Here is a 10,130-nt window from a genome sequence, read left to right as displayed (position 1 = left end):
CCAAAGTCAAGGATCTGTAGGATGGTCAGTTTTACGAGGGTATGTTTGGCAGCATGTGAAGGATGCTTTGTTGCGAAATTGGAAGCAGATTCTAGATTTAATTTTGAATTGAGATGCTTAATGTGAGTCTGGAAGGAGGATTTACAGTCTAACCAGACACCTAGGTATTTGTAGTTGTCCATATATTCTAAGTCAGAACCATCAGGAATAGTGATGCTGATGGGCTGGCAGGTGTAGGCAGTGATCGGTTGGAAGAGCATGCATTTAGTTTTACTTGCATTTAAAGCAGTTGGAGGCCACGTGAAGGAGAGTTGTATGGCATTGAAACTTGTCTGGAGGTTAGTTAACACAGTGTCCAAAGAAATATATATATATAGTGGCCAGAAGTATAGAGAAATGGTGTTGTCTGCGTAGAGGTGATCAGAGAATCACCAGCAGCAAGAGCTATCATTGATGCATACAGAGAAGAGAGTCGGCCTGAGAATTGAACCCTGTGGCACCCCCATAGAGTCAGCCAGAGCCCGGACAACAGGCCTCCGATTTGACACTGAACTGAACTCTATCAGAGGAAGTAGTTGATGAAACAGGTGAGGCAATCATTTGAGAAACAAAGACTGTTGAGTATGCCAATAAGAATGTGGTGATTGAGAGTCGAAAGTCTTGAGCCAGGTCGATGAATATGGCTGCACAGTAATGTCTCTTATCGATGGCGGTTATGATATCGTTTAGGATCTTGAGCGTGGCTGAGGTGCACCCATGACCAGCTCTGAAACCAGATTGCATAGCGGAGAAGGTACGGTGGATTCTAAATGGTCGGTCATCTGTTTGTTACCTTGGCTTTGAAGACCTTAGAAAGGCAGGGTAGGATATATATAGATCTGTAGCAGTCTGGTCTAGAGTTTCTCCCCTTTTGAAGAGGGGGATGACCGCGGCAGCTTTCCAATCTTTGGGAATCTCAGACAATACGAAAGAGGTTGAACAGGCTAGTGATGGTGGTTGCAACAATTTCGGCAGATCATTTTAGAAAGAGAGGGTCCAGATTGTCTTGCCCGGCTGATTGTAGGGGTCCAGATTTTGCAGCTCTTTCAGAACATCAGCTCTCTGGATTTGGGTGATGGAGAAATGGGGGAGGAAGGTGCAAGTTGCGGTGGGGAGTGCAGGGCTATTGACCGGGGTAGGGGTAGCCAGGTGGAAAGCATGGCCAACCGTAGAAAATTGCTTATTGAAATTCTATATTATAGCGGATTTATCGGTGGTGACAGTGTTTCCTAGCCTCAGTACAGTGGGCAGCTGGCAGGAGGTGCTCTAATTCTCCATGGACTTTACAGTGTCTCAGAACTTTGAGTTTGTGCTACAGGAGGCAAATATCTGCTTGAAAAAGCCTGCCTTAGCTTTCCTAACTGACTGTGTATATTGGTTCCTAACTTCCCTGAAAAGTTGCATATCGCGGGGACTATTTGATGCTAATGCAGAATGCCAGAGGATGATTTTGTGCTGGTCAAGGGCAGTCAAGTCTGGAGAGAACCAAGGGCTATATCTGGTCCTTGTTCAAAAATGTTTGAAAGGGGCATGCTTATTTAAGATGGTGAGGGAAGGCACTTTTAAAGAATGACCAGGCATCTTCTGATGGGATGAGGTCAATATCCTTCCAGGATACCCGGGCCAGGTCGATTAGATAGGCCTGCTCGCTCAAGTGTTTTAGGAAGGATTTGACAGTGATTGACCGCAGACCCATTACGGATGCAGGCAATGAGGCAGTGCTCACTGAGATCTTGATTGAAAACCACAGAGGTGTATTTGGAGGGCAAGTTGGTTAGGATGATATCTGAGGTTGCCCGTGTTTACGGATTTGGGGTTGTACCTGATAGGTTCATTGATAATTTGTGTGAGATTGAGGGCATCAAGCTTAGATTGTAGGATTTCTGGGGTGTTAAGCAAGTCCCAGTTTAGGTCACCGAGCAGCACCAGCTCTGAAGATATATGGGGGGCAATCAGCTCACATAGGGCATAGCTGGGGGCAGAGGGTGTTCTATAGCAAGCAGCAATAGTGAGAGACTTGTTTCTGGAAAGGTGGATATTTAAAAGTAGAAGCTCGAATTGTTTGGGTACAGACCTGGATAGTAAGACAGAACTCTGCAGGCTCTCTCTGCAGTAGATTGCAACACCACACCCTTTGGCAGTTCTATCTTGTCGGAAAATGTTGTAGTTAGGGATGGAAATTTCTGGGTTTGGTGGTCTTCCTGAGCCAGGATTCAGACACGGCTAGGACATCCGGGTTGGCACAGTGTGCTAGGGCAGTGAATAAAACAAATTTAGGAAGGAGGCTTCTAATGTTAACATGCATGAAACCAATGCTTTTACGATTACATAAGTCAACAAATTAGAGCACCTGGGAATGGGAGTGGAGCTAGGCACTGCAGAACCTGGATTAACCTCCACATCACCAGAGGAACAGAGAAGGAGTAGGTTAAGGGTATGGCTAAAGGCTAAAGAACTGGACGCTCAGTACATTCAGAACAGAGAGCAAGAGGAGCAGATATCTGGGCATGGTAGAGTAGATTAAACGCATAATGTACAGACAAAGGTATGGTAGGATGTGAATACAGTGGGTGTCTCGACCTATTCTCTTCTCAACCTATTCTCCTCTTGACCTATTCTCTCTTCTTGACCTATTCTCTCTCTTCTATTCCTATCTTCTCTCTCTTCTTGACCTATTCTCTCTTCTCAACCTATTCTCTCTCCTTGACCTATTCTCTCTCCTTGACCTATTCTCTCTCCTTGACCTATTCTCTCTTCTCAACCTATTCTCTCTCCTTGACCTATTCTCTCTCCTTGACCTATTCTCTCTTCTCAACCTATTCTCTCTTCTTGACCTATTCTCTCTCCTCGACCTATTCTCTTCTCAACCTATTCTCTCTTCTTGACCTATTCTCTCTTCTTGACCTATTCTCTCTCTTCTTGACCTATTCTCTCTCTTCTTGACCTGTTCTCTCTTCTTGACCTATTCTCTTCTCTTCTTGACCTATCTCTCTCTTCTTGACCTATTCTCTCTTCTCAACCTATTCTCTCTCTCCTCGACCTATTCTCTCTCTCCTCGACCTATTCTCTCTTCTTGACCTATTCTCTCTCCTCAACCTATTCTCTCTCTCCTCGACCTATTCTCTCTCCTCGACCTCTTTTGGTGAATATCAAGTGATCCAGATGTTGTTGAACAACTGGCAAATCGGCTTGTCGCGGTTTTGATACTGGACTGTCACACTTACCAAAATAATAGATTTGGAGTTGTCCCCTCCATGAAGAACTTCATCGATGTGTATTGATGTGAGCCATGACCAGCCTGTCAAAGCACTTCATGGCTACAGACTTGAGTGCTACTGGTCGGTAGACATTTAGGCAGGTTACCTTCGTGTTCTTGGGCACAGACTATGGTGGTCTGCTTAAAACACGTTGGCATTACAGACTCGGACAGGGAGAGGTTGAAAGGTCAGTGAAGACAGTTGGTCAGCGCATGCTCGCAGTACACGTCCTGGTAATCCATCCGGCTCTGCGGCCTTGTGAATGTTGACCTGTTTAAAGGTCTTACTCACCTCGGCCGCGGAGAGCGTGATCACACAGTCTTCCGGAACAGCTGATGCTCTAATGCATGTTTCAGTGTGATCATAGAAGTAGTTTAGTTCGTCTGGAAGGCTCGTGTCACTGGGCAGCTCTCGGCTGTGCTTCCCTTTGTAGTCTGTAATGGTTTAAAGGCCCTGCAACATCCGGCGATTGTCAGAGCCGGTGTAGTACGACTTCATCTTAGTCCTGTATTGACGCTTTGCCTGTTTGATGGTTCGTTGGAGGGACTGGTGGAATGTCTTATAAGCTTCTGGGTTCGAGTCCCGCTCCTTGAAAGCGGCATCTCTAGCCTTTAGCTCGATGAAGATGTTGCCTGTCATTTCTGGTCGGTATATGTTCGTACGGTCACTGTGGGGACGACGTCATCGATGCACTTATTGATGAAGCCCATAACAGATGTGGTGTATTCCTCAATGCCATCGGAGGAATCCTGGAACATGTTCCACATAGATGTGATGGAAAAACAGTCCTGTAGTTTAGCATTTGCTTCATCTGACCACTTTTTTATTGATCTTGTCACTGGTGCTTCCTGCTTTCATTTTTGCTTGTATACAGGAATCAGGAGGATAGAATTATGGTCAGATTTGCCAAATGGAGGGCGAGGGAGAACTTTGTATGTGTCTCTGTGTGTGGAGTATTGTGGTCTAGACTTTGTTTCCCTCTGGTTGCACATTTAACATGCTGATAGAAATTAGGTAAAATTGATTTAAGTTTCCCTGTAGGAGAGCCACCTCTGGGTGAGGGTTTTTTGTTTGCTTATGGCGGAGTACAGCTCATTCAATGCTATCTTGGTTCCAGCCTCTGACTGTGGTGGTATGTAAACAGTTGCAAAGAATATAGATAAAATTCTCTCTCAGTAGGTAATCAGCTTATCATGAGAAACTCTACCTCAGTCGAGCAATGACTCGAGACTTCCTTAGATATCGTGCACCAGCGGTTGTTTTCTCTCCCCTAATCAAACCAAATGTTATTTGTCACATGCGCTGAATTCAACAGAACACAACAGACCTTATAGTGAAAGGGGAGGGGAGAGAAAACATTGTATATTTACAGTGGGGCAAAAAAGCATTTAGTCAGCCACCAATTGTGCAAGTTCTCCCACTTTAAAAGATGAGAGAGGCCTGTAATTTTCATTATAGGTACACTTCAACTATGACTGACAAAATGAGAAAAAAAATCCAGAAAATCACATTGTAGGATTTGTAATGAATTTATTTGCAAATTATGGTGGAAAATAATAAGTTTATCTCAATACTTTCTGTAAGTCTTCGCAAGGTTTTCACACACTGTTGCTTGTATTTTGGCCCATACCTCCATGCAGATCTCTGGTAGCCAGTAAGCTGGCTAGCTTTTGATGGGAGTTCTGGAGTCTTACCAACATTTCTACTACACTTTATGTCTCCAGACATTAGCAGTATCTTTTTTATTACAACAAAAATCACAGGGTATTATAGACCTATAGGCTACTGCTGACACAGGGTAATATAGACCTATAGGCTACTGCTGACACAGGGTAATATAGACCTATAGTCTACTACTGACACAGGGTAGTATAGACCTATAGACTACTACTGACACAGGGTATTATAGACCTATAGACTACTGCTGACACAGGGTAGTATAGACCTATAGTCTACTACTGACACAGGGTAGTATAGACCTATAGTCTACTACTGACACAGGGTAGTATAGACCTATAGACTACTGCTGACACAGGGTATTATAGACCTATAGTCTACTACTGACACAGGGTAGTATAGACCTATAGACTACTACTGACACAGGGTACTATAGACCTATAGTCTACTACTGACACAGGGTAGTATAGACCTATAGACTACTACTGACACAGGGTAGTATAGACCTATAGACTACTACTGACACAGGGTAGTATAGACCTATAGACTACTACTGACACAGGGTAATATAGACCTATAGACTACTACTGACACAGGGTAATATAGACCTATAGTCTACTACTGATCAGTGATACTGAGCTGATTGGACACATCTTCCTCCATTTCATTCAGTTGGACACATCTTCCTCCATTTCATTCAATAGGACACATCTTCCTCCATTTCATTCAGTAGGACACATCTTCCTCCATTTCATTCAGTAGGACACATCTTCCTCCATTTCATTCAGTAGGACACATCTTCCTCCATTTCATTCAGTTGGACACATCTTCCTCCATTTCATTCAGTAGGACACATCTTCCTCCATTTCATTCAGTAGGACACATCTTCCTCCATTTCATTCAGTAGGACACATCTTCCTCCATTTCATTCATTTGGACACATCTTCCTCCATTTCATTCAGTAGGACACATCTTCCTCCATTTCATTCAGTAGGACACATCTTCCTCCATTTCATTCAGTAGGACACATCTTCCTCCATTTCATTCATTTGGACACATCTTCCTCCATTTCATTCAGTAGGACACATCTTCCTCCATTTCATTCAGTTGGACACATCTTCCTCCATTTCATTCAGTTGGACACATCTTCCTCCATTTCATTCAGTAGGACACATCTTCCTCCATTTCATTCAGTAGGACACATCTTCCTCCATTTCATTCAGTTGGACACATCTTCCTCCATTTCATTCAGTAGGACACATCTTCCTCCATTTCAGTCAGTTGGACACATCTTCCTCCATTTCAGTCAGTTGGACACATCTTCCTCCATTTCATTCAGTAGGACACATCTTCCTCCATTTCAGTCAGTAGGACACATCTTCCTCCATTTCAGTCAGTTGGACACATCTTCCTCCATTTCAGTCAGTTGGACACATCTTCCTCCATTTCATTCAGTAGGACACGTCTTCCTCCATTTCATTCAGTAGGACACATCTTCCTCCATTTCATTCAGTTGGACACATCTTCCTCCATTTCAGTCAGTTGGACACATCTTCCTCCATTTCATTCATTTGGACACATCTTCCTCCATTTCAGTCAGTTGGACACATCTTCCTCCATTTCATTCATTTGGACACATCTTCCTCCATTTCATTCATTTGGACACATCTTCCTCCATTTCATTCAGTTGGACACATCTTCCTCCATGTCATTCAGTTGGACACATCTTCCTCCATTTCAGTCAGTTGGACACATCTTCCTCCATTTCAGTCAGTTGGACACATCTTCCTCCATTTCAGTCAGTTGGACACATCTTCCTCCATTTCAGTCAGTTGGACACATCTTCCTCCTGTTTCATTCAGTAGGACACATCTTCCTCCATTTCATTCAGATGGACACATCTTCCTCCATTTCATTCAGTAGGACACATCTTCCTCCTTTTCATTCATTTGGACACATCTTCCTCCATTTCATTCAGTAGGACACATCTTCCTCCATTTCATTCAGTAGGACACATCTTCCTCCATTTCATTCATTTGGACACATCTTCCTCCATTTCATTCATTTGGACACATCTTCCTCCATTTCATTCAGTAGGACACATCTTCCTCCATTTCATTCAGTAGGACACATCTTCCTCCATTTCATTCAGTAGGACACATCTTCCTCCATTTCATTCAGTAGGACACATCTTCCTCCATTTCATTCAGTAGGACACATCTTCCTCCATTTCATTCAGTAGGACACATCTTCCTCCATTTCATTCAGTTGGACACATCTTCCTCCATTTCATTCAGTTGGACACATCTTCCTCCATTTCATTCAATAGGACACATCTTCCTCCATTTCATTCAGTTGGACACATCTTCCTCCATTTCATTCAGTTGTACACATCTTCCTCCATTTCATTCAGTTGGACACATCTTCCTCCATTTCATTCAATAGGACACATCTTCCTCCATTTCATTCAGTAGGACACATCTTCCTCCATTTCATTCAGTTGGACACATCTTCCTCCATTTCAGTCAGTTGGACACACCTTCCTCCATTTCATTCAGTTGGACACAAATTCCTCCATTTCATTCAGTAGGACACATCTTCCTCCATTTCAGTCAGTAGGACACATCTTCCTCCATTTCAGTCAGTTGGACACATCTTCCTCCATTTCATTCAGTTGGACACATCTTCCTCCATTTCATTCAGTTGGACACATCTTCCTCCATTTCAGTCAGTAGGACACATCTTCCTCCATTTAAGTCAGTTGGACACATCTTCCTCCATTTCATTCAGTTGGACACATCTTCCTCCATTTCAGTCAGTAGGACACATCTTCCTCCATTTCAGTCAGTTGGACACATCTTCCTCCATTTCATTCAGTTGGACACATCTTCCTCCATTTCATTCAGTAGGACACATCTTCCTCCATTTCAGTCAGTTGGACACATCTTCCTCCATTTCAGTCAGTTGGACACATCTTCCTCCATTTCAGTCAGTAGGACACATCTTCCTCCATTTCATTCAGTTGGACACATCTTCCTCCGTTTCATTCAGTTGGACACATCTTCCTCCATTTCATTCAGTAGGACACATCTTCCTCCATTTCATTCAGTTGGACACATCTTCCTCCATTTCATTCAGTTGGACACATCTTCCTCCATTTCATTCAGTAGGACACATCTTCCTCCATTTCATTCAGTAGGACACATCTTCCTCCATTTCATTCAGTAGGACACATCTTCCTCCATTTCATTCAGTAGGACACATCTTCCTCCATTTCATTCAGTTGGACACATCTTCCTCCATTTCAGTCAGTTGGACACATCTTCCTCCATTTCATTCAGTAGGACACATCTTCCTCCATTTCAGTCAGTTGGACACATCTTCCTCCATTTCAGTCAGTTGGACACATCTTCCTCCATTTCAGTCAGTTGGACACATCTTCCTCCATTTCATTCAGTAGGGTCTTCTCCATTTCATTCAGTAGGACACATCTTCCTCCATTTCATTCAGTTGGACACATCTTCCTCCATTTCATTCAGTTGGACACATCTTCCTCCATTTCATTCAGTAGGACACATCTTCCTCCATTTCATTCAGTAGGACACATCTTCCTCCATTTCATTCAGTTGGACACATCTTCCTCCATTTCATTCAGTAGGACACATCTTCCTCCATTTCAGTCAGTTGGACACATCTTCCTCCATTTCAGTCAGTTGGACACATCTTCCTCCATTTCATTCAGTAGGACACATCTTCCTCCATTTCAGTCAGTAGGACACATCTTCCTCCATTTCAGTCAGTTGGACACATCTTCCTCCATTTCAGTCAGTTGGACACATCTTCCTCCATTTCATTCAGTAGGACACATCTTCCTCCATTTCATTCAGTAGGACACATCTTCCTCCATTTCATTCAGTTGGACACATCTTCCTCCATTTCAGTCAGTTGGACACATCTTCCTCCATTTCATTCATTTGGACACATCTTCCTCCATTTCAGTCAGTTGGACACATCTTCCTCCATTTCATTCATTTGGACACATCTTCCTCCATTTCATTCATTTGGACACATCTTCCTCCATTTCATTCAGTTGGACACATCTTCCTCCATTCATTCAGTTGGACACATCTTCCTCCATTTCAGTCAGTTGGACACATCTTCCTCCATTTCAGTCAGTTGGACACATCTTCCTCCATTTCATTCAGTTGGACACATCTTCCTCCATTTCAGTCAGTTGGACACATCTTCCTCCGTTTCATTCAGTAGGACACATCTTCCTCCATTTCATTCAGATGGACACATCTTCCTCCATTTCATTCAGTGGACACATCTTCCTCCATTTCATTCATTTGGACACATCTTCCTCCATTTCATTCAGTAGGACACATCTTCCTCCATTTCATTCAGTGGACACATCTTCCTCCATTTCATTCATTTGGACACATCTTCCTCCATTTTATTCATTTGGACACATCTTCCTCCATTTCATTCAGTAGGACACATCTTCCTCCATTTCATTCAGTAGGACACATCTTCCTCCATTTCATTCAGTAGGACACATCTTCCTCCATTTCATTCAGTAGGACACATCTTCCTCCATTTCATTCAGTAGGACACATCTTCCTCCATTTCATTCAGTAGGACACATCTTCCTCCATTTCATTCAGTTGGACACATCTTCCTCCATTTCATTCAGTTGGACACATCTTCCTCCATTTCATTCAATAGGACACATCTTCCTCCATTTCATTCAGTTGGACACATCTTCCTCCATTTCATTCAGTTGTACACATCTTCCTCCATTTCATTCAGTTGGACACATCTTCCTCCATTTCATTCAATAGGACACATCTTCCTCCATTTCATTCAGTAGGACACATCTTCCTCCATTTCATTCAGTTGGACACATCTTCCTCCATTTCAGTCAGTTGGACACATCTTCCTCCATTTCATTCAGTTGGACACTTCCTCCATTTCATTCAGTAGGACACATCTTCCTCCATTTCAGTCAGTAGGACACATCTTCCTCCATTTCAGTCAGTTGGACACATCTTCCTCCATTTCATTCAGTTGGACACATCTTCCTCCATTTCATTCCGTTGGACACATCTTCCTCCATTTCAGTCAGTAGGACACATCTTCCTCCATTTCATTCAG

At 43.1% G+C, this 10,130-nt stretch overlaps 1 pseudogene; it reads right to left on the bottom strand.

The window, feature by feature from the left end:
- LOC127915543 (tripartite motif-containing protein 2-like) overlaps positions 1 to 1,735 on the bottom strand; it is a 44,743-nt pseudogene extending 43,008 nt beyond the window's left edge.
- Positions 1,736 to 10,130: the final 8,395 nt, after the last annotated feature.

The sequence above is a fragment of the Oncorhynchus keta genome, chromosome 35, assembly GCF_023373465.1.
Source record: "Oncorhynchus keta strain PuntledgeMale-10-30-2019 chromosome 35, Oket_V2, whole genome shotgun sequence".
Classification (NCBI taxonomy): domain Eukaryota; kingdom Metazoa; phylum Chordata; class Actinopteri; order Salmoniformes; family Salmonidae; genus Oncorhynchus; species Oncorhynchus keta.
Note: the sequence above shows the minus strand (reverse complement) of the source record. Positions and strands in the feature narration are given on the sequence as shown.